The sequence below is a fragment of the Chlamydotis macqueenii genome, chromosome 2 (assembly GCF_036417535.1).
Source record: "Chlamydotis macqueenii isolate bChlMac1 chromosome 2, bChlMac1.mat, whole genome shotgun sequence".
In the NCBI taxonomy this organism is placed as follows: domain Eukaryota; kingdom Metazoa; phylum Chordata; class Aves; order Otidiformes; family Otididae; genus Chlamydotis; species Chlamydotis macqueenii.
In genome coordinates this window covers 15,485,603-15,510,941 of record NC_141557.1, presented here as the reverse complement: position 1 = coordinate 15,510,941, position 25,339 = coordinate 15,485,603, and the positions used below count along the sequence as shown (strand labels likewise).

At 39.8% G+C, this 25,339-nt stretch overlaps 1 protein-coding gene and 1 long non-coding RNA gene across 4 annotated transcripts in view; both read left to right on the top strand.

Moving 5' to 3' along the window:
- The window catches only part of ZEB1 (zinc finger E-box binding homeobox 1), a 116,221-nt gene that overhangs the window by 6,900 nt on the left and 83,982 nt on the right, over nucleotides 1-25,339 (top strand). The window lies entirely within an intron of this gene.
- On the top strand, nucleotides 1,263-5,820 carry LOC147601595 (uncharacterized). Its single transcript, XR_015257817.1, has 3 exons — nucleotides 1,263-1,358; nucleotides 2,539-2,685; nucleotides 5,049-5,820. It is a non-coding gene; the product is annotated as an uncharacterized LOC147601595 (long non-coding RNA).

Genomic DNA, 25,339 nt, shown 5'->3' with positions numbered 1-25,339 from the left:
GGGAGTTTAGTGTGTGTAGGTTTTTTTTGTAATGCTTTCTGCATCCATGTTATGTTGGCAAGTTTTCTTGGTTGTTTTTTTTTTTCTTAACCTCTCACTAAGCCATTGCCTCTGATATTCTGATTGAGTCAATTTCTTGAGCTAACTATCAAGTGCACAGGTATTTCTCAGTCTTGGTTTGCTTTTCTGGCTGTCTGATTCCTAGCATCTTATTTAAAGTTATTGGAAAGAGTTACAGAAGTTTGATATCTTCAAAAACTGTTCACAGTTGCAGCTTTTTAATCTTTGCTTGCCCTCCTGTTTTAAGAGAAGACTAGGGTTGTTTTCAGTTTTCCTGTTGTGTTGAGCTGCAGCTTGTTTATTTAATAATCTGTTTGTCCCTTTCTTACACAGATAAGTAGTATTCCTGTGCGACACTTGAGGAAAATGGGAAGCCCAGTCAAGAGACTTGCAGTTAAAATCCTGACTACAGTTAAATGCAGCATAGCTTTATAAATCTATTTCAGTACTCCTCAGAAAAATACTACTCCCATCACCACAGTATGTAAGCGGCTTTTAGGCAGTGAAAAATAGATGTACTGAGTCTTCTCTCGCTGTATCTGGGCCTGTACATCTGATTCCTTGTGTGAGCAGCTGACAGCTTTCGTTCACGTGTTAGGAGGATAGGTGGTGGTAAAGCAGAAAGAAGGAACTCGTTACGTTTGTATCTTTCCGTGTGTAGCAGCCAGGCAGTGATTCAAATGTTTCAGCTAGTTAGTGGAACGTATTAACCAGGGCTCTTTAGAGTTGTACGTTCGTTCCCAAAGGAACTCCAGATAGGGAAGAAAGGAGTCTCTTACTGTACCTCACCCTGTGCTTGTTCCTGATGCCATTACTGTAATGACAAACTGTATCTTTTAGCATGCTTTTTCAGAGCAACAGAAGTTAACTAAAAATATGCTTTCTCATCTTTGAGAAGTCAGTACTGTTTGAAAGCAGCCTGTTTCAGTTCTCTTCTTTTCAGCTGTCATTCCCAGCTGCCACAGTCTCCTTGATATGAGGACTTTACCCCTGTTGTTGCAAAGCAGTGTGGTTAACAACTGCTGTCACCCAAAGGTTAAAACCTGAAAACTGGCATCCTTTGTTGCTTCCCTTACAAACATTTGCTTTCTGTTTGGTAGCATCTCCCTCCTTGCTCTGCCTTCAATGTGTTCTGTCTATCCTGTTTTTGGAGAACTATGTAAAGTAAATGAAAATGTCTAATGATAAATGTATTCTTCCAGATATCTTACGGGGCTCATTTATGACTGAGGAAAGAGTAAAAAACATAAATTCTGTCCTGTGCTGAGATGATGTTCCATCCTATCCAATTAGGATCTGTAAGTATGAGTAGCAGTCCTTGAGTGAAAGGACAGGTAAAATTACTTCTTTAAACGCTAAGATCCCTGTATGATACCGGAGTTTATCTAAAGGAAAAGAAACAATTGCTCCTTAACTGTTTTTTATGTACTCCTCTTAAGTATGTTTTTTTTGGCTTTAACGCGGATATGCTCAGTCTGTCTGCAAGCTCTTATGTTTTTGAGTTTCTTGTGAGTTAAGCATTAGATCAGGAACACTGGAGGAGTTGGCAAGAGTGCCGGAGATAAATGGCTTATAAACTTGGCCTTTCACCATGATCCTGAGAGTGACTTTCATGGTCTACACTTGAAATAAAGGGGTTAAGAGTCTGATGTGGTAGAAAGTATTTTTACCTATGAACTAGTGTGCCTGTCCTTGTTAGGATCAAATGCCTCTTGGGCCAGTGATGCTAGGGAGCACCTTCAGTTATTGTGATATGAAATGTTTTCATTATTTCAGCAAACATCCCTTTTCAAATTCTGTCTGACAGTTTTCTGATCCATTTTGTAGAGACATCTGTCCAGAGAGTCTATATGGGAGAAAGCAAAGTGAAATTGCAAAACATCACAAATGTGGCATGATTGAAAAAGGCCTGGGGAAATCTATTCCATCTGAAAAAATGCAAACTAAGGAACAGAAAAACCAGACCTTAATCACAGGGATTAGATCACTTTTTGATAAACTGGTAGATTTGACCTAAAAAAGCAGTTTGAGATTTTTGTTTGTTTTCCTAACACCTTCCCTCCTCCCTCAATCTCATAATGTTTTCCTTAATGCCCAAAAACATAAGGGAGATGAGTGGTCCCTTTTTCCTAAATACACCTGTTCTTAAATAGTTTTTCCTCAAGGCATTGAGGAATTTCTACTATGTGTCCTTTCAGGTATGCATCAGATTTTCCTTCTTGCCACCTTCTAGTCTGTTTTATTCTCTCTATTAAGTTCCTGTATGCTACCTACTGTAAGTCCGGTGAAGTTCTAGACTGGAAAAGGAGGTACTATTTAGAATCTGTAACCTGTTTAGTCTTCTGTCCTTTTTTGTTTGTCTCTCCTTAGCCTTTCCTTTTTTTTCCCCAAGTATTCGTGGTACAGCTATTCAGTAAATTCAAGTAAAATAGAACTAGTCACATACTACTGGATTCATTCTTATGTTATTGTTCACAGGAAGGACCTAGGTACACTTGGCCCCGCAAAGAGCATGAGGTGGTGAATAAGGACTTTGAAGCAGATTTGGAGCTGTAATGACTGGCTTCCTTCCCTGCTGCTGTCCCTTCCCCTTCCTTGCAAAGCGTTTTCATTTGAAAAACTAAGGTGTGGTCATCGGGCATATCTGTTCTCAACTTCCAGTAATTTTTTGCGCACTGCTGAACTACACCATAATTACATATGCAAATGGAGTATTTTTTTTCCCCCCTCTTACCTTGTACATGTGGGAGAGAAAGATAAGGTTGTAGAGTACTGCCAGGGATGGTGCTGCTGTTGAGGAGGTGCTGCAGATGGCCACAGGAGGAGAAAAGTGCTCTTCCTGCAGGACAAGACTCACTGGGGATTTCAGAACTTCTGTCACTCAAAGCAACAAGAAAACACTGTTCTTCCCAACTTTAAACTTTAGATAGGAGTAGATTTTTGGATGGCTTGTTACAATAACCTGTCTTGATACATTCTAGCTACTGAGTTCTGAGAGTGGATTTGTATTTACAACAGGAATTTGTTTTGTAGACATACATATGCATAGTTATTGTATCAAATACTTTATTAGGCTGGCTTGAATGCTCCCTGTAGTAATACAAGCTACACATCTGTTGTTCCTAACAGTGTTGTAATGATGCTAAAACCACAGAGTAATTCTATGGAAAGGGCTATTCTGACAACTTTTGCTCTTCATGGTGAGGCTTACTTTGTACTTTTTCTAGAATTTAAATTGACAGACATACTGTATTCCTGAAACTCTAAATATGTCTTACAACAAATAGCGGAAGTAAGACAGAATCAGTTCTATATTGCCATCAAAATGCTGGGAGACTCTTTCTGCACAAAAGTAGAATAATAACTTGAACAGAAATGAGAGGCAAAATTGAATTGGTAGTTGTAGCATAGGAAAAGGGAAATAGTTCCAGTGACACATAATTCAGTATAACATGCCATAGTTCTCTGTATTTCCCCACGTGATTAATCATGCCTTCAGGGATCAGCCTGCGTAGCTGATGTGGTAGTTGCATGATGGAGAGGGACTTCTTAAAAGGAGGAGCCAGGTTTGTACTTCAGCCTGTGAGTGACTAAAACTAGTGGCAGACTTTCTGTTTCTGTGAGGTAATCCAGCTCACAAAAGGGACAATTTTAGCTTTCCAGCTGTAAAGGATACAAATAGACTTAGCAGAGTAAAAATCATCACACACAACAGAGCTTTATGATCCTGACAGAAAATTCTTACAAGAAATTTTATGGAAACTGTTGCCTGTAGATCTGATGCTCAAAAAAATCTTTGCCAGTACTGCCTCTGACTCTGCTGAGGGGCTTTCCTTCAGAAACTAAATAAATAACGTAATTAAGAACTCCAGCAAATACAGGCATTTTCTTTATTTTGATATGAAGTGGCAAGCCTTTTCTATTTAATTACCCCAACCTCTTTAAAAACAAATAAAATTTACAAGCTCATTGTTGTGCAGAATGATATGAAAATAATTTCACTGCATTTGTTTTTGCATATGTGTGGTGTCACAATAGTTTTGGATATAGAAAAAAGTATACAATGTTTTATAAAAGAAAAATCAGAGTTCTTTTCTGAGCAGGGAGGAAAACTGAAGTGCTGAAATTGAGAACTTGCCAAATGTCTTGTTCTAATAGTTTACAGTTGCTTATATTTAGCCCTTATTTCATTTTTCCAACTTTTGCCAGTATTTTTAAAGCCTTTTGAAGATCTTGTATAGCAAATCCTCAGAATAGAAAGACATTTGTGACTTCTCAAGTTCCAAGATGCTCACTTACTAAGTAAAGTCATCCAGGTTTGTGCCTTAATGTGTCTTAATAGGTATCCTACTTAAGCTTTTTTTTTTTAATGTCTCCCCAGCCTATCTACCTTTAAAGAACTCATGTGTCTTCCTTGGACCACAGAAGCATTAAGTAGGACTGCAATCAAATGTGTGTTTTGTTGGTTCTTGGGTCTACTGACAGAACACGGTGTAGCTGAAGTGTGTGTGCACGCAGGCAACCATGTGGGCTGTTTTCCTGCCCTTTCCTTTTGTCTGTCAAGCTTCTGGCTGATAGCAGATTAGCCATCCAAATGTGGGCAGCAAAGAGTAATGGGCTGCACAGAATGCCTGAGGCTTCTTGCATACAATAAAATGACTCCATTATAAAGCAAAAAAATGACAAGGCTGCCATGGAGGATATCTGTATTGGGGAGATGGAGAGAGTAGCCTTTGGTTTATGATCATGTTAATGGGTGTAAAATAAACTTAATTTTTTTCAGTTGTCAAAAGTATTCCTAAGTGCTTTACAGAGAAGTGCTGACAATCCTTCTAGCAGGGAAATACTGATGAGCTAAATGATGATGTACTACTTGCTGTTCCTGATTGCTATATATGTAGAGGGGAAGGAAGGGAGTAATAGCATGATGGCTCAGTTTCATTTTCACTATGCAGGTGTATTTTTTCTTTTCTTTTTTTTTTCCCTAGTATTTCAATTACTTATAGGATTACATAATCTGCCCTGCAGAAGTGTGTCGAGTTTCAGTCTTTTGGAAGATGTGCTAATACAGATTTGAAGGAAACTGGGCCAGAAACATGGCTGACTGAGAGCAAATCCAGATGTTGGAGGAGGACGTAAAATATAAAGCTGTAATGAGTTGGATCAAGCAGAAGCACAAGTCTGTGTGTGGAAGCACAGTAGCAGGAAAAATAACTAGGATTCCTGTCAAGGTTTTTGACAGCTATACTTACTTACTGTAAGAATCTGATGGTTAAAAAAACGTCTTAATTGTGTACAGCTTACTGTGTCTGTAAGCAGTAGTGGTTGCTCTTACCCTCCTAATTTCCAGTTACAGCTTTCAAGAAGATTGTTTGTTTTATGGTATGCAAGCTCTAAAAGGTGCTCTCACCCCAAAAAAAAAGTGCACTACTTCAATTTCTGTGAAATGGAGCATCTTCCTGGATTGCATCTGCTCAGGAAATAGACAGCTGATAAACATGGGCTTCTAAACTAACTGGCAAGTCAGCATCAAGCCAATTCGGTGTATAGAATATGGAAGAATTGTTAAAGCATGCAAAACTTGTTCTAAAAGGCTTAATTTTAAAGAAACCTCTTGACTGATATTTGTTTTAGTCTGTTTCTCTTACTGGAGTCTGTTCAATATGTCACTGTGGATACAAGCTAAGTGGACTCTGGAAATCTATGCTTTAGCAGCAAAATGTACAAATTACAACTTGTAATAAATAAAATGGGAATACTGTTTGAGTAACCTTTGTGTTATTTTATCATTTTGTTAGCTGCTGCCAGATCTCATTGTGGCTATTCTGGATGTATATTCCATCTGTTATATGGACAGCATCCCTTGAAGATCTCCTCTTAGCTGCACTTCACACACCAACTCTTCTCCAGTCTCTTGAATTGGTTTTCCTCAAGGGAAAACCCTTCCTCAAAATGTGTACATCATGTGTACTTCTCTCTCCCTTCCTCTCTACCAGTAAAGTCTGCTCCCCCACCCCCGCCAAAGAAAGGAAACAACTGAGGGTGATTTTTTGAGACCAGTTCTACCACAGAGCTCCATAAATGCTGCTCCCTTGACAGCAATATTAATTCACTTTACATGCATTTTTATTTTGCAGTTCAGAGTTGTTTCTGTGATCATGTGAGCTTTTTATGGTGCTGAAGGCTGTAGCTGCTTATGAAGGAAGCTGGTGATAAAACAAAAGCTTAGTTAACTATGTCAAACAGTGGGTAGTCTGTAGATGGTGACAACTAAAATATGTTCCAGGCTAGTTTGTTAGGAGAGGATCTGTGGGGTTTTTTGCCTCTCCTCTTACCTTGCCCCATGTGACTGCTGTGGTTTACAGTAGGAAGCAGCTAGTTTCTGCAGTCACAGGTGGAAAAGGGAGGTAATCACTGGTAGGTAACACAGAGACATTTGAGTAAAATTAAGAAAATGAATTCTTTTATGGGGGAAGGAGATGCTACATATTTTACAAATCTTTCAACACCTGTGACTTAATTGGCACTACTGAAAGCAGTGTGTTGCACATTAATGTGGCTTAGGGAAGTTGCATTTATGATTATGAATAAAAAATCTGGAACTATTCTTGTCATTCTTGTGTTTGGGTGGTTGTTGGTGTTTTTTGTTGGGTGGTTTTTGGTTTTTTGTTTTGGTTTTGGTTGGTTTTTTTTTTTTTGTAATTGCACATCATACTGAGAAATGTATTGCCGCCTTGGACTGACCTGGTCTGACACGACTACAGTGTTGTGCCACGGCTGTCTTTCAGGATGGTTTTGGGAAGTTGCAGAATACCGAAGGCAGAATGGTGAAACAGGAGAAAGCTCGGCTTCACTTATCCAGAAGGAAACGTAGAAAATGTGGTTTTCGTTATCTTAAAGGTATTTAGGTAATAAAGAAAAATAATTCTCTTGGCGGATAGTTTTACTTGCTGTTTTCTGTGGTATTTAGGCTACAGCAGTGGAGTAGCTGGTTTGAATACTATGTGTGAGGAAAGCATGCAGATATGAAGGGATCTGTTCTAAATTATTCCATACATTCATAAAGGAAGGCTTGTGATGGGGTATACCATGGGTGGGAGGGAGCTTACTGTTCTTGCTTTCTCAGGTTGTATGATTGCTCTTAATCAGTGGCAAGTATACAGTATGTCAGTCTGTCTGACCAAGCTGTAGACCATTTCCAGATGTACCTCTTGGACAAATTAACTGCAACTAGGAATTTCTGAAAACTTTAACTGGGTCTTACACTGGCTAGTTTGAAAATAGACATTTAGATAACTAGTGTGGTCGAGGTTCTGTATTTAAAAATACAGCAATAAAATATAGCCCTACTACTAATAAACAGGATTATCTGTCAATTTTCAGAGCTTTTTGGTTGATACTTAAGATCATTTTCCCATTTCTTCTTGGCAAGTACTAGTGTAGCAGAGTAGGAACCCTGAGTTTAGGACACAATTACGGCCATCAGCCACAGAGCTATGGAGTACCTGAGATGGCGTGGCGGAGAAATCTCAAACCTGGAAATCCATGTTTTCAGGTTTAAAAGCCAATTCAGAATATTTATCACTAGATTTAACTCAAAGTACCATGTGTTTTAAAACTTCCTGTGGACAAATTCTTTTGTTTGCTGATAGTAGTGAGGAGCAGGTGGCAAGATCTTAATGTATTTCTAATGTGTAAACTATGACATTGCAGAAGGCCTTGTACAAATGAAGGTGCAATGTTTGACACACAATGAAATGCCTGGAGGATACAGGCATGGAAGATGCCCTCTTGTATGCTTCCCTCAAATTTTGTTTTCGTGAATCCTGATGGCCAAACCTTGCCTTAAGCTTTGGCAAACACAGTGCTGTTAACGTGCAAAAGCTCGTAGGTTTTACAGTGATTTGCTGTTGCTTCCTAGTTCAGTCCAGAACCATGTAGCTACCTCAGTTTTACTTGTGTACTGTTTTCCATAGGTACAACAGAAGTGTTTTTCTGCAGTATAACAATTAGTGTATGTGTTTTGTTATCTGGCTGAGATATTGTTTGTTGCCATTTCTTCTATGTGTTCTAGGCCCTGTGTGAATCCTGGTGACTCCAGTTTTGTGGGATTTCTTTTCTGTGAATAGAAATAACACATCTCTTAGATGTGTTTCAGAGATAAACGTTAAAAAGCCTCATGGTTTCTCCTTATCCTAGGATTGAGTACTTCTTATGAGAAGTTAAAGGCATCAGTACAATGTTGCTCTCAGTCCTGGATGAGTTGGTGAACTCTCTCGTGCTATCTCATCTACCTGTCCGAGAACTTCAAGTTTTTAAGATATGCAGAGTTACAGTGTATTTTCATCTCCTTTCTTCTCCCCTTTCTATTCCAAGCAAGATGATTTTAAAGGCAGGGGGGTGGGGGGGGAACCTCTACCAAAAAAAAAAAAAAAGCAGCCAAATTGATGATTTTGACTTTAGATAAGGCTTATTATCTCTGCTGTAATAATAGGTAGTTTGGGTTTCTTGGTTTTAGGTTTTGCAGAATTGCACATGTGACTGTTGCAGAGTACTTCAGTGGACACTGTCTGTGACGGTCGGGAACTCTTTAATTTGGGTAACTTGCAGAGACTGAAATGTACTCCTCAGCAGATCAGCCTGTAGTGTGTGAGAACAAGGCACGTCAAGCTCTGCTTTGGAGGATGCATGTTTTTGAAATCTTTCAGACTCCTTCACATGTGCTTGCCTTTAGATTTCACTTTGATTTTTAAGGGTGTTCTGAAGAGCACCACAACTAAAAGCATGTTGATATTACTGCCTTGAGGATGTCTAATCAATACCTCTGATCTTTTTTTTTTTCTTTTTTTTTTTCTTTTTTTTTTTTTTGTTGTTGAATCTTATTCCTCTGTACCTCATGGATTTGTAAACTATCTGGTAGCCACTACAGCCATCTACAAAACTCAGAATATTCTAAAACTAGTAAGCAACTCTACCAACACGGCAAATCTGTTTGCTGACACAGCATGATAGAATAGGGGGGATTTCCATCCTATCCCGGACACGACCTGCCAGCGTTAGGAAAGCAATGTGCTTTGTTCCCACTGGGGGACAGAAGGGATCTGGAGAGAAGTGAGGTCTGCCTTGTCTTGTGATGTCTGTGTTGTCATCCTCATAGCATCGCGTGGGGAAGAACAAGGATTTTTTTAGTCATATCTCCTGTCCCAAACCCTTTAGAAGTGTGTCCTTATTTTTGATGTCTTTCTCCATTTCTGCAAGCACAACAGTCATAGAAAGCCTGTTACGCGTGGGTTTCCATTTAGGCATGAGGGCTCTGGAACAAAATACTCAGTCTTTGAGATTAAGTCAATTTTCTGTTTAAATTGGATTCTTAGTTGTTCATGGGGGAAGGGTGCAGATGAAGAAGTCATATTGGGCATCTGGAGGTCTGAGAGGGCCCATTTCCATAGCCGAAAAGAACAGGCACGTTTTGTGCTTCCTTGACAGGATTTTCCTTTTTCCATTTGTCAAAAGGATAAAGGCTGTCTTCTGCCCAAAGGTTATTTAAATTGATGCTTGAGTGTATGAGATGAGAGCATGTAATGCAACTAATTCCTGTCAGCTAATGGTGCATGGCCCGCTAAAAATGGGGCCTTGCTGCTTCCTTGAGCAGCAGTCAGTTGTGGGTCCTATATCTGTCATTACCAAACTGTATACCTTTGGAAACCTCATGGAATAGAGGCTGCTTTTTGGCAGGTGCACTCAAAATGCCCCTGCATAGGAGCTAGAGGTAGTAGGAGATGTTGATGTCCTACTATTCAACTTTGGGGAAATCTGGGTTGCTAACAAAGTGGCAGAAATATGTCTGCTTGCCAGCTGTGACGAATCAGCATCCTTACGTGAAACCACCTCCTGTAATAAAGTGGGGTTTGAGACTTTGTCTGGTAAAGAAGTCTACTGATGCTACATGCTGTATTATATGTAATACATAAAGGCATATAGTTGTTCCCGGGAAAACACTGCCTCAGAAATGCTGCTTTTTTAGTGAGCAGATCTCTTCATCTGCAGTAAAAACAAATAACAACTTGTTTGCTGAACTGTGACCTGTTTTGGAGTGACAGTCTTGCAGCTTGCTGAATCGACAGCTGGGCTGCCCGTAGCTGAGAGTGAGCTGCACAAAGGCTTTGGAAGAATACATTTGTTTTCCCGTGCTGTTGTTATTTCTCATCAGTTTTTCAGTTGCTGCGCTCTCACTTTTTGTAGCCCTGAAGCTGTCCAGCCTGCTACTGTTTGAAGTCAGTTTCTAATGCACCTTCTTTAAGCATCCTTTATGTAGGTTGAAATACTCAAATAATATTTGATAAGCTGAGAAAAATCAATGAGGAGTTATTTAATAAAGCTTTTTGAGCTCTCTGATTTAGCTAAGTGATTTAAATGTAACTTTTTTTTTCTGCTTGAATCAACTGATTAACCTCTAGTTAGATAGAAAAAACTGTAGGTTTTTTTTAAAGGAGAAAGGCATATAAATGCTTTGTTCAGACCTTCTTTCTAGTAATAATTAAATATTTTGCAGATAAGTTATGTGAGTTGATATCAAGAATCTGGCTAAAAAGGAAAATTATTAGTCTTTTCTAGATGAAACGGTGCCAGTTGTGAGGTTTAGATGTTTGTCCAGAAATTATATTGTCTCTGAGCTAAACATGCTATGAAATAGTCTTGGCTGGCACAAACTATGTGTCAGTGTACGTGGTGATGAGAGTTTAAACTAGTTCATTTTAAATCCTAGCAAGCTGCAGCTGAAATGCTGCTGAATGACCTTTGACATAGGGACCCATGAATGCCCCAAGTATGATTTCACTTTCACCACGTTCTTTGTGAATCTGAATGCTTGTCAAATCAGATGTGTGTTTAGACCTTTTCACTGAATGTGCTTGGAGGGAAAGAACAAAGCCTGGGGTCAACTTGGCATAATCCCTGCGTTTATCTTTATTCTATTATAGTGGCTTGTGGGGGATGGAGTAACTATTCTCTGTGAGGTGAAAGTGCAAGTAGAGTGTAGGTAGGCTATCCGTGGTTTCTTCCAGACTTTCCCAACAACCTGACTGGTCCCCTGTGATTTGCTTGTGTTAATGTGCAGCTGACTAGGCAGGTTGCTGGTTGATCCATGTGATCTGCTATTTGTTCTAACCATCACTATTTTGTAGCTGCTGCACCTATCCACTGATGTAAACACACACGTATAGCTTGTCTTGGGTAGCACGTGTGTTACATAGTGCTTTGTTCTCCCCGGAGAGGACAGGGAGAACAGGGAAGGGAAACAATATGGATGTTTATACTACAACTACTTTTGCTTTGGTGGAAATAATCTTTTTATTTTAAGAGATGAACGGCTTCATATACTGTACGGGACATATGTATTTTTTGCTTTTGCAGCCTATTAGTCATATGCAAGTAAGGAGTGACTAAGTCTGTTATTACCCATTCAAACTGGGAAAGCCTTTGTCTCTAAGGGAAGAACCGTAGAATTCTACTAAATGATTGTTATAGACTTTTTGCAGTATTTTTAGATTTTACTCCTGTGGTGGATTCACTTCACAATACAGGATTGTTTCTGTGTGGGGCTGGAGTGGTCTGAATCTGTAAACGAGCTATTGTGCAGGAAAGTACAAGTGGGTGGAGGAACTAGATGACAAAAGGCCTAGTTACCTTTACAGTTTGTTCGCTGTACCTCATACACTTTGTTTCAGAAGAAAAGCACTATTCAAAGACTTGAGTGTAAGGAGGCAGTCTTTCACACAAGGCTTGTGGGAAATTTCTCTCAGACTTGTGGGTTTTCAGCTTGTGTAGATTTACCCTGCGCCTTCTGAGGCTTTGCCCAAAACAGCTTAACACGTCCCTGAACCCCGCACCTTGCAGGCTGAGCACTTCCTAATCTGACACTTTGGCCAGTATTTTCCACCTGACGTGTGCACTTGTTTGAGATTTTTCTGTTTAATCAAACTTTACAAAGTTTATTTTTAAGTAAGGAGGGGGTTTTACTGTTTTTAAGTGCTTCCAAACTAGGAAATAACTCGCCCTCATTAACTTCAGAGATTAAAAGCAACATTAAGCAACAAGGAGTAACTTTTTTTTTTTTTACTAAACCTATTAAGTCATTCTGAAAGCATAAGTGTACTTCTTTATTTTTAAACTAGACTTTGAAACTTGATGTTCTCCATGTTAAATCTGCAGCTCCCTTCATCTTCTTCCACACATTTCACTGTTTACTTTCTCTTTTCATAGCTTAGTGGATAAGTGCTTAAAAACCTGTTCATTACGCTTGAAAATAAATATGCTTCACTCAGCACCCAATTTTCAGATTTAAAACACTTTCACACAAAGACTTGCTGATGAGCTGGATGCTTTTTGGGTTTGTTTTTTTTAAAGGAGAACTGAGTTATTTCAGTCTGCCTCAGAAGAGAGCAGAGCGAGTGCTCTGCGGAGAGCAGGGTTCCGCATCTCTTGCCCAACTGGGGTGAGCTGAGGTGGCTGAAGAGGGGCAGCTGCCCCGCTCCTGTGCTGAACACAAACACCAGGCTCCTGCTTCCATCGCAGAAGCAAGTTAAGGAGTCCTCAGCCTCACAGGTCACAGCCCAGCACATGAGGTGGAACTAACAGGCTCCAGCCCAGCAGAGTCATTTTAAAATGAAGTAGTGAAGCCCTGGACCTGTGCCTGCATTAGCTGACTGTGCTATGGAGGCAGTAGCCACTGGCAGGAGGGCAGCGAAGGTATTTGGGGTTAGGAGGCAGTCTGATAGGGTTTCAGTAATGGCTTTCATTCCTTGTTAGCTGCATCCTTTCAAGTTTTGTGTGTGCTGGAGAGAGACATTTTCAGCCTTCAGTCTGCTTAGTGCTACCAATAACTGCTCTAGGAGAGTGATTCTGGGGAACCTACTGCCGCCGTCATCATCTCTTGGTGCTTTAAGGAATAAGTGCTTTTGTGAACACTGCCAAGATAATTTTGCTCAGAATCTCAGACAGGCTGAGCAGCATGGTAGGCTTTTTTGTGTGGGTTCCCCCCGATTGTTTACCCTTCCCATTCCCATTGCAACCTGTGATACTCTACTTTGGATGCTGAGCTCACATACCCGAGTGTCACCAACCTGCATCCAGAAGCCTACGTTTCTGACTGTAGTGTCTTTGGTGCATGCTTGGTTTAATTGTATAACATTAATGACAGCAAGAACTTGCATCTGAAAACTCCCGTACTCTTACAGGCTGTAAACTAGAAAGCTATCTCTAGAATATCCGCCTACAAAAGTGTGCCACAATGTTTACTGTTTCACAGTATAGCAAAACTATAAACAATTCCGCCACAGTTGAGTGAAACTGATGCATGTTTTTCAGAGCTGTTTATGAGCTCTCATCTACTAATCTTGGGTACTTGTAAATAATACCAGAAAATCCTTTGCTTGTATTACTCAGAACTAAAAGGCAACAGTCAAATGTTCACTTCTGCAATATCCAGGTTTTTTTTAATTGGTAAATCAAACCTTCCTTTCTTAAAATGCCACTTATACTGTTATATAATGGCAGCTTCTCTTCTCTTATTTCTGCCTCCCTCCTCTTCTGTCAGGCTATGAAACTACACACTGTGTAAGAGTTTCTCTTTTCTTTATGTTCTCCTTTTCAAGACTGTTTCAGTCTTGAGATGTTAAGGGAGGTTTTCTAGTAACTAATGCTCCTATGGCTAGTCTATTGCCTGCCAAATCTCCTGTGTTCTCCTGGGGCTTTTTTTAACTTCTACTGGTGTGAAGGTGGGATTTGGGGAAGCAGCTCTACCAGCTGTGAAGTGAAAAGGCTGAACTGGAGGAGAAATGTTGAAGGAAACAAACCTGCTGTTTCATACCTAGTTGCTCTTAGGGTCGTCCAAGAAGGTCAAAATAACTGTTCTCCTTCTGCCAGCTTCAGGTGGGAAGACATGCAATAGAGAGAAGAAGCAAAGGAATAAATTAGTGGCAGAACAGGGAGCAGCCAGTCAAACCTGCAATTAAGCAGCATGTCTTTTAAGTAATATGACTACTAAGGAGATAACAGTGCTTTTGTTTTTAGAAATTAAGCAATGCAAAAACTCCATCATGGAAACAGCAAAACAATTTAGCTATGTGATGCTGATCTAATTTCACAGGTGATCACAAATGCAGTTTATTTTAAAGAGGCAGCTATATACTTCAGTAATACCAACAGCTGACAATTCAGAAATGTAAACTTAACGTGTCCGATCTTACATTTCTCTTACTGTCCTAAATGCAAGTGCCTGGGGGAATAAATGAATTCTAATGCGCTTAAAGGCTGTCTAATTTGGAATGGTTTAGACTGTAAAGGAACAGGCAGAAGCGCATTCAAATCCACAGTTCCTGACAGAATAGCTGACCAGAAGCCTGCCATGTGGGGGTCCTTCAGCTCATCTGCCCCTGGAACTTGCCGCCACACTGCAGAATCTTCCTGCTAATCTGGAAAGCCTGCCTTCTGAGGCCTGGAGCCCACTGGTGTAAAGCATTCCTTCAGACTGTACCGAAATCTACATTTGCAGTAAGCCACTATGCCCTGCTATAGATTTGAGCTCTTAAAAATGTGTGTCTCATTTTAAGATGTGAAAGAAGTGGGTTTGGCCCCAGGTTTCCCTTTGTCTGGGGGACAGTGGAGTTGAGCCCTCTGGCACGTCTGGCTACTGACAGCCCCAAGGTTTTTGTTCTACTTCGAGCTTTAGCTAAATATTGTCATTTGGTTATGTTGCAGAATACTTAGTTCCAAAAGGAAAACTAGAACTTACCTCACCAGTTCATTTAAAACTGATCCTATTTAAGTAGCAACTACTGAAGACTTACTAGAGCTCTGTGCTGCTAGTATTGTGGAATTGTTTTCTGGGGTTTTTATTTGTTGGTTGTTTTTGTGTTTTGTTTTTTTTTTCTTGGAGCCAATCCTGTCAGAGTAGCTAAGAGGGAATACAGGGCAATCAAAATACTTACAAGTTTGTGTGCTCGGGCAAAACAACAGAAAGGTTACTACTGGGAATGACTTGACAGAGTATTAGATGAAGGAAATAAAATTCCAGTAAGCGAAGCTTTAGGGAAAGCGTTAGCTCTGGTGGTCATGATGGAATCTTACTGAAAGCGTGGAAATGACAGCTTTTGTGAGACTTCAATAAGACAGAATAATGCAGAATCAATGTCATTTTGTTTACAGCAATATTTCATTCAAATCTCCCTGTAACTGTTACTTGAATCTATGCTTTTATGTCCTGGTACTTGACTGAAAATCATTCCTGGTTAAGCTGGCAGGCAACCAAAAGGCAAAAGAACTAATGAATTAGAGAGATGTTGGTCATCCTCTACCCTGGAGAATCCTGGTCACCAAAAAAGCTGGGTACAGATGAGCACCTGAATAGGCCAACTGTTGTCATCTCAAGGATCAAGAACATAGCCTAGGCTTTTGCTCTTCTGTCCTTTTCTGCAATGGTGTGATACTGAGGGACTGAGAGAGAGAAGGATGTTAGCCTGCGTAATTGTTGAACATGTGGTCCCGGCGTTATTCTATGGGCAAGCAATTCATGTGGTCCTTGGCTCTGTCAACAAGTAGATCTATGGAAAGCATAGGATGCAGAGAATATCCTCTGTGTTTATTTTATCTCACAATTGGAACAGGTTAAGAACAAGTGGTCAATTTACAGCAATTCAGGGAAGTGATACTCTGTTGTCATGTTAGTGTCTGACCAAGCCCTAACTCAAATTCTCCTGCCTTTTGTGGTGTAGGGTTGTTTGGTTTTTGTTGTTTTGTTTTTTTTAAAGAATAGATTTTCTTTCACTCAACCTTAATTTATTTAGTTTTCTACTTTGTAAGTCCAGTGCTATGTGCATATGTAGCAACTAGTGAAAAATGTGGCACAACTGTAATGCTTACATATTAAAAAGAGAAATCCTTGTCAGCCCTTCCCTGCTCACACAGTTCATCAGGGATATTTTTCCTGACCAGTTATGTGCTGGAAATGGTTCAGATGTGTTGCTATTTTGAAGACAACTTTTGTAGGGCAGAATCTCTCCCTCCTTATCTCTATCTAGAAACCATTTCCTTTTCACGCATACTGAAACTTTTATGGAACTTAGTTGAGGAGTTCAATTTGTGCTCTATTAGCAGGGTTTCTCATTATACTGACTCTCGTTTTCTCACAAGTCTGTGTTCAGAAAAGGGTTTTTTAAAGGACCGTTCTCCCAGCAGTTGCTTACAGCATGTGTATGTTTGGCCTATCAGCATACCTAGGTACGCTGGCTGTATAAACTGTAGGGCTGGCTCACAGACGAGAGCTCCTAAATTTAGATGCCAGGGTGTGAGCTCATTGCCTGTGCTCCCATTATAGTCTGCAGAGATCTAGTCAGTAGACCTGGAGAGCTGGTCAGCTGACTGAACATAGGTATCTGCTTTAGCATGAGCAGAATAGTTCTTTAGATACCATTGATCATAATAGGAACTCAGGTGGCTAGCTGATGTATAAACTCCTAGATCTAGGTTTGGTTACCTACAAGCTGCATCTCACCCTAATGCTGTTTTTATCTCTAACAGTTGAAAAACTGCTTGATGTTCTTTTTGCTATTAAAACTCCCCTTGAGTCCTCTCCTGTGTTACTGTCTTTCGAAAATTATAATCCTGGTTGAAATTCCTGAGTGCTAAAAGCTACCTTTTGAAAGTAGTACCTGTCTCAATTCTTTCTGTAACAGCCTGATCTTAAGTATCTCTCAATTCTCTGGTATGCATAGACTGGTATCTCAGTTCAGCTGAGAAGCAGGAATCCTGCCTGCCCCGTGCACCTCCCTTCAGAACATCTTGGTGTTGAGCTGTCGCTGGACCCATCTGACTCAAGTGAGGTTTCCGCTATCTCGTAGCGGGAAATGAATGAGCTGCTTGCAAACAGTATGCGATCTTGAAGTTTTGTTAGAACAATTTCATTGCTTTTTCCTATTTTCTCTTATTCAGTTGCATGTGCTATCAGAGTTGGTCACAACTAGCTTTTAACGTAAAATGTTAATTTCTGTTGATTGCTTAAATAGAACTTTTGTACTGAACTGATGATCACAAGTGAAACTGATGTGTGAGATGTTGGACCGAGGAGGTCTGGTAATGGGAAAAGCCGCTTTGAAGTGCAAGATGCCACTATGAAGAACTGAGATTATATATATTTTTTTTAATAGCAGTGAATTTTTCAGTGCAATGGCCTTGAGTTCAACGTGGTTACAGTAATTGCTGGTTAGAAGGAAGAGTCCATTTTTTGACTCTTTTTTTACTCCCTTGTTCTTTCTTCCTGTTATATTAATACCTTCTTTTTAAAGGCTTCTTCATAGCCAGAGAGCATCTCTCTCTGGATATGCAGACAACTTGGATTTTGCTATATCCTCAATATTGAGAGCGCTCACTAACCACAGGACACATTCTGTGCTTAATTAGTGAAGTGACTGGGGAGGGGGGACACACAGACAGGAACCTGAAGAATGGTGCTTACACGAATGGATGACTTAAGTCTCTCACATTGTGCGAAGCTCTAGCTGAAATTGCTCCATCTTTTAATGTTCATACTGTACATCAGGTTTTTTACAGTCTTTTGGACTTTATGGAGATGAAGAGACTTATGTTAGAGCAGGAGTAGGTTTGCACCATTGCCATAAATTAGTGGACTGGTGAAACACACAGTATATCTCCTGTAGGAATTCAGCTTCTAACTGTCTCTTGTAAAATCTCAAATTCTGAGGTGATGTGATGGGACTGTTTGAACCATCCCTTCAGGTGCAGATTTCTCAGGAGAAGACTAAGAGGGAACTGTAACTCCCATCTCTCAAACTTCAGGCTGGTTTTGTTTCAGTGTCTTGTTCAGCAGATACAAATTTATGCAGCCTGACAAGTATATTTGTGCTTCCTTCTCTTCCTTCCCGTAACTGTATCAGAGTAGTATTCGTCTACTTTGAAACAGCAGTTTGTATCTGTTTCTTGTGTCATGGCTTTTACTTGATAATTGTCAGGTGATTTAAAACTACAGAGGAGCTAAGTCTATCTGCACAACTGTATTGGAAGTCTTATATTAATTTCTACAAATTGCCACTGAAAAGAACTAGTTTAATGGACTAAGCAGTATATTAATCTAAGAGATTTTTATTTCTACAGAAATAATTACACAAGAAGATCTATTAAAAGTCACCACATTCCTTCAATAGTCTGAAAATACAATGTTTGAGTGAAAATGGTCTATGCAATGCTTTCTTTTGATCCTTTTATGTTAGTGTAAATTTTAAGAAGTCTTTAGAAAATACCTTTTTTTCTAAATCATATTTTTAGCTGTTCCAAATATCCTTTTGAAGAATTCAAATCCACGTGTTTGATAGCTAGACTTATGAAATGTAGTATTAAAGAAACTTGTGGCCTGAAAAGAATTTGTCCAATATGTAACAGTAAATAAGTTAGATTATCTGCTCAGAAGGAATCCTCTCTAACTTTTCATACTGACCTTTTGGAGATCTCAGTCATGAACGGCTAGCTTCAGCTAGCATGTAATTACAGAAATCGCTGGGAAGTTCTTCAGGCTGTCATTGCTCACTGCTGTTACAGTGTGTATACTTTAAAGTGATCCTGGAAGATGTTGAGGTTCGTGATGGCTAACTTACTGTGAGCTTCCAGGACTCTCCGAAATGGCTCCTTGTTTGCAGGAAAATCCCACGGAAGTGATGCTGCAGTTGTGTATGTCACTGGTGAAGACTGGAGCTAGAATATCATGTCTGCTTCTTGTGCCAGCTCTTCAGAATGGTTGCCACGTAGCATGATATACAGGGGGGAGTGTGTCTGTGTTCATAAGAAAACCAAAACCAACCAACCAAACAACAACAAAAAAAACCAAACCAAAACCACACTACCAAAAAATCCTGCATTAAAATTGCAGTAAAACTATTAGTGTTGAGAATAAAGAAACATAGTTTGAGTTTACCTGAAAGAAGGGTAGGAATTGTTGTAAGTTTCATAGCTCAAAGGAAGGTGTGGAAACTGAAGATGGGTAGTTCTAGCAGGCAAAGGTAGGCCTATATTGCTTCTCAGTAGTTGCTTTTAGCATAGCTTCTACTTTGACATGCCAGATCTTAAAAGACAGTTAAAACTAGGGAATTTACCAAAAGCTGGCTTGTTATGTCTGTAAGTGAATATCTCAAATGGGCTTAAAAAGCCCATCTAAATAGTAAGTTCCAGATTAACCAGAAGCTGTGGACTTCTCAAGTTGGTGAGTGAAACTTCTATGATCTGTGCTACTCAGTATATCAAACTAGATCGTCATGCTGGTATCTGTTTCTTAACTAGGGATAGAGGGAACACAGTTATTTAGATTTGTGAATGAATTACAAAATTTACAGTATTTATGTTCTGAGGAACTTTTCCAAATACTAGTTGCTTAAGAAAAGTTAAAAAAAAAATGAGTAAGTTTTTCTTTACTTAGTTAAGATAACATGCATGCGATGCATCTCTAAGTTTGGAGAATATATGCAACCTTTTTCCTAAATATTATTTTAGATGGTAACTTGATTGTATGTCTTATACTTTGTCTTTGCTTAAAATGATTATGCCTGCATCCCTCTCCCATGGCGAAAGTACATTGCTGTGAAAGAGTTGGTGAGTAGCATTGGTATCTGTGAGGGCTTTCCACAGGAAGTACTGGGGAAATCTAGGAGATGTTATGAGGTCGCTATTTGGCCCAACAGGCAAATTGGGAAGAGAATTACTAGCTGATTCTTACACCACTTCCACTATTGAGTTGTGTGTGATGTGTAAAGGGTTGTAGAATGTCTGGATTCTTGGGGTTATATCAGGAGAACAGCAAGTAAAAATTCTACTCAAGTAGAACTGTAGACTATTTGCATTACTTATCTTTTCAAATATCAGACCTCTGGCTTTTGATTAATGCACCTGACCATACTTTCTCTAGGGGCTGGATGCTGCCAGATTCGCTTTCTCAGTCACATGTGCAGCAGACTGCCCACAGTAAGCTGGAGATACTCTTGGTCTACACCTGGTATCCCAGATTTCTTTCAAGCAGATTGTTGTATTGGGAAGAAAAATAGATATTCCCACTGTACAATGTATTTCTACTGCTGTTGCTTGCTAAAAACTCATCAAGGAGTGAGCGTACTATTAACATCCTTCTGTTACAAGATTCCTCCCCCCGCCCCAAGATGTCTGAGAAGTTATTCTTTTAAAGCCAACTTTAACCATGACGTGCTGTTGACTGGGGCGGAAGGGGAAAACATGCATTGCTACTACTGCAGTTCTGTGCTGCCGTTTGAGTGGAATAAATGATGAAGGTGACTGTTTGATACTTGCTCATGTGCTAATGCTCCTTAAACCTCTGTCACTGCCAAGAAAGGCTGCTTTTTCACTTTTTATAGCACTGTACAGTTCTAGTAATTTTGATTTTAAAGCAAACACTACCCCCATGCACCACCTCTGCCCCGCCCCTGCCCACGCCCCCATCAGTTAGAGACTGGATCTTCCAAAAGGGAAGAAAAGCAGTTGCTGTGCTTCAAATGGGTCAGTAAGGATAAAGGGACTACGCTGGTAGCCAGTGTTCTTGCAACTCTGTAGCTGCCAGCTATTTTGCAAAGTGATGACGACAATGTGAAATAATCATCTTTTTCCCATTCCTCGCCTGAATGCGCTCTTCTCTAGGCTCTTGGTAGTGTTGTTGGTAGCGAGTATAAAATGGACATAACTTGAAGTGCAGCAGATCCAACGCATTTGCTTTTCCTCAGAGCTGGTTTTCTGCTGAGTGTGTGCTCTTTGGTTATGTACCCCCTTCTTCAGCATACCTAAGGTGCCTGGCCTTCTGGAAGCGCAGCTGAACCTGACCCTTGCTGCACAGCTGGCAAGTGGCACTGGTGTTGGCCAGGATCAGCTTTGAAATGCTGCCAGCCCCAGGAGCCTGTCTGCTTTCTGTGTTGTGCGGGAGTTGTCTGGGGGACTCCACTTGGTGACAGTAATACTGCAAGAGATTACTCCCCATGGATCAACCGATATCTGCTCTACTGGGTATGAACATGTAATATTTCATAATTTTACTTAATAACATCCTCCTGTAAATGAAACAGAACAGAGTTTTTTTGGGGAGGAAGTTACCTGGTGAGGAACTTCCACATGCAGTGCAATTCCATTCAGTGTAGAACGAGGACAAGAACGTAGCTCTTTGCAGAAGTCGGTGAAGAGTTACAATCTCAGTTGTTGGTTCACATCTACAGATTACTTTGTCACAAGCAACAGAGTTATAGTTACTTTGATTCAGGAAATCTGGTTCTTTCCTAACTTGATAAACTCTTGAAAAGAACAGACTTACTTAAGGTCTAGTCTAGCGCACACAATATGTGCCATAGGCTTTCCACAAATACATCTTGTTTAAGTTGGAATCTCCGAAGGAAGTGTATCCTACTTTATATATATATATATATATATTTTTTTTTTTTTTCTCTCAGTTTTGGGAGAGTGTTCTTTTACCTTCTCAGCTAAAAATTTGTGCTTTCAACAGTATAAACCAAAAATCTCTTCAAGTTATGGATGTTGTAGGGATTTTAAAGTATTTGTTCTATCATGTGGGGACATGGATGATAGGAAAATGTTTTGGTGTTTGTAAATTGGTTAGACTTATTCCTTCATTTGGGGGATGTGATTGTTCTTGTTGCAGTAGTGTGTAACAGTAGTTGAAATGATTCAGGGTGAGCAGTCTCTGTTGGTATAACTCCAGCATTGCAATGTTGATCGGGGGGGGGGGGGGGGGCGGAATCTATGATCTACACTAGAAGAACTAAACTCAAGTTGAGACCAGGCTGCATGCATTTCATCCCAAATGTTCTCTTGAGTTAACTGAACAGTTTCTTGTGTCTTTTTTGTCTTTTTCTTTTCTCCCAGTTCTTGCATTCTTGCTATGCTCTTTCACTGTTTTCTGTTTATATTGCAAAGAAAATGAATTGTGAATGCTTTTTGGATTTAGGGCCCAAGCGGATCTTACCAGTTCCGGAACTATGTGAAGTTTTTTTCCCTTTCTTTCTTCTTCTCCTCAGTCTTCCCCTCTGCCAACCTTACTGGGGTGTTGAGCTCTAGCAGTGGTCTAAACCTGGTTTGTGGTGAAGTAGGAAAAAGCTTCTGCCAGCTATGCAAGTGTAGAAGATCTGCATAAACTGCTAAATGTCATGAATGTACCGAATCCACAAATATGAAATTTGGCCTTGGTTTTGTTTTAGGATGGTGCTCAGGAGTTAAACTTGTACCATTTTCAGTAAGGTCAGTAACGACCCAGAACAGGCCTGTAGTAATCATGTAGAATTGTATTGTATTTGTGTGTGAGGGGCTAGGGACAGGGACATTGCTATTAAATAACTGGGTTTTGTAATGGGAGTTTCTTTGAGCTAGTTAAGTACTTTCTCATTACTTTGAACAGGTCAGGAACATATATGTTGTTTTTAAAGTAAAAAACCAAACCCATTGCTTATAATTTCAGTATTTTAGTAGTTTCCTTGCCGACAAGTAACAGCATCAAGTTCCTGCTACCATGGAATCAAGATAAAAAATAATTAACGACAGTCTTGGTAAGTGATAGGCATCTCTTGTCCTGTAACCGGATTAATTGCTAATGACATTATCATATCTGTCAGTGCTTTCCTTTGAGATATATCAAGCAATTTTTGGTAAAGACAGACCCCTGCTGTGGTGTCTATTGGAGTCTGGACAGCTGGTCATTATTTTCCAGTAGCTATTTGAACCACCAAAGCAGCAGTTATGTGATAAGGGACCATTTAAGGCCTATATGGTCTGCGCTTTAGTAGAGCTGTTTAGTCAAGTGAAGCAGCTTGAAATGAGCCAAACAGTTTTTGGGTAGGTTTGAAGCGTTTCCTGAGGAGTAGCTTCTTAAAAGAACCCATAAGGAATTCATTTTAAATGCTGAGCAGTGGTTTTGATACCTTAAGCTTGTAACAGTTTTTCAATGTAGAAAGCAGGCAACTGTCAGGCATGGTTTGGAAAGTTAATGGATGTTAAGGGAGAGGAAAAAGGAGGAAAAAGTTCTATTCAGAGGAGAATTTCTTATCATAAAACTGTTAGTGCTACCATAGATCCAGCCCCCTGTGTAACCAATATGAGAAACTTGGGGGAAAAAATGCAGGTTTTGCCCAAAGCTTACAATGTGTAGGAGTTTGGGAAAAATTCCATAAAGGGTATTTCTGTAGCTTTATGCTCAGAAAAGAAAAAAAAAAAAAAAAAAACAGGGAAAAAAAAAAAACCCAAACCCTCAAAAAAACCCCAAACAAGGACTATTTGAAATGTGATTGTGATAGATGAAACAAACCAGTAAGCAAACTAATGCAAAGATGTCTGACCATCTGTTTTGCAGCTCATTTCCAGGCAAAATGTTTGGCATTTAGCTGGTGGCAAAAAGCTGTTCAGACTCCAGTTTGGTAATTCAGGGTTTCAGAATCAAGGTATTCACATTTAGAAATAAATGTCATTGGTATTAGTTTTGCAGTTTCTGATTCCAGGTGGCCACATGCTATTGTTATATTAATAAATAGCACAGCCAACAAAATATATTAGGTATGGCAAAAGGCACTATTAAAGGCTTACACTGTTATCCATGGGAGTGAGCTGTAAATCATAGAATCATACAGTGGTTTGGGTTGGAAGGGACCTTTAAAGGTCATCTAATCCAACCCCCCTGCAAGGAGCAGGGACATCTCCAGCCAGATCAGATTGCTCAGAGACTCATCCAGCCTGGCCTTGAATGTTTTCAGGGATGGGGCAACGACCATCTCTCTGGGCAAACCTGTTCCAGTGTTCCACCATCCTAATTGTAAGTTTTTTTTTTTTTTTTTCCTAATGTCTAATCTGAATCTACCTCCCTCTAGTTTAAAACCATTACCCCTTGTCACAACAGGCCTTACTGAAGAGTTTCTCCCCTCCTTTTCTGTAAGCCCCTGTTAGGTACTGGAAGGCTGCTAGAAAGTCTCCCTGGAGCCTCCTCTTCTCCAGGCTGAACAGCCACAACTCTCTCAGCCTGTCCTCATAGGACAGGTGCTCCAGCCTTGTGTTTTGAGCTGGGGAATATAACTTTGCTGCTGTACTTTCAGTAATCCAATCCTGAAAGCTGTTACCTTGTTGAGTTAGGAGCTTTTTGGGGATTGTAGTGCAACTCACTAATAAATTATACTTAAAACAACCAAATTTCTTGAACTGTTGTGATGCTCCTATGTTATTGCACTATATAAACGTATTGTACTGCCTCAGTTCCTTCCTTCAGTCTGCCCATGGAGTGAGACAGTAAAAATCAGTAATTGTCTTCCATGATACTATGCCATCAGTAGTTTCAGTAGAGAGAACTACTGCAGTGCTAATTGCAGGCCTGAGAAATTGATCTGGTTATGTTTTGGCACTTCTGTAGTATATGTATGGATGGTTCTTTGGCATACACGAAAGGCACCAGAGGACTGTATTTTCCAGACGATACTCATCTGGACATGGGTGGCCTCCTAAATGTTTTATACTCTTCCCCCAACATAGTACACTTTTATGAATGTTACTGGAGGGTGGATAGAGAGGGCTGCAGGGAATGTAAGTTATATCTGCTTTAGCTGTTGAACTCTTAACCTTTTGAGGTGTAGGAATGATACTTAGCCTTATCTCGAGTGAGCATTCCTGTGGTTCTTTTATTGTGCTCTAACTGCTTTTAATGGCATACTTAACAATTCATGACAAACTTTCTACACAGAAATACCTTCAAAAGCCAAGTTTTGTAATTTGCTTCTGTTATTTAAGCTCAAACCTTTCCATTAAAAATAGGGTAAGCACGTAATAGAGTAGCACATCCCAAGTTTCAACTTCTGAAACTTACTTTTTCCCCGGAAGCATCCACAGACTTTGCTCAACCATAGCTATATATGCTAAGAAGTAATTTATTGAGATTTTTTTTTTTCTCCAAAGATGTCTGGCCTAGAGGTGGAAAAAGTTATTATCCTAATACTGAAGTATTTGTTGTAAAGTACCTGTTCACTGACCTATGTGAAACGGAATTATTCTCTTGTAAAGATTTGGTGTGATCTCTCATGACTGTCATCCCTGTTCTGTTAATATAAAGATTTATTGTGTTTGGTTTGAATGAGAAAAGAGATTTCTGCTGTTATATGCAATTAACTCACTTTAAATGCACTATTTAGAAGGGAAAAAGTTTGGCTCAGGAGATGAATTTAATTGTGAAGTACAGAAAACT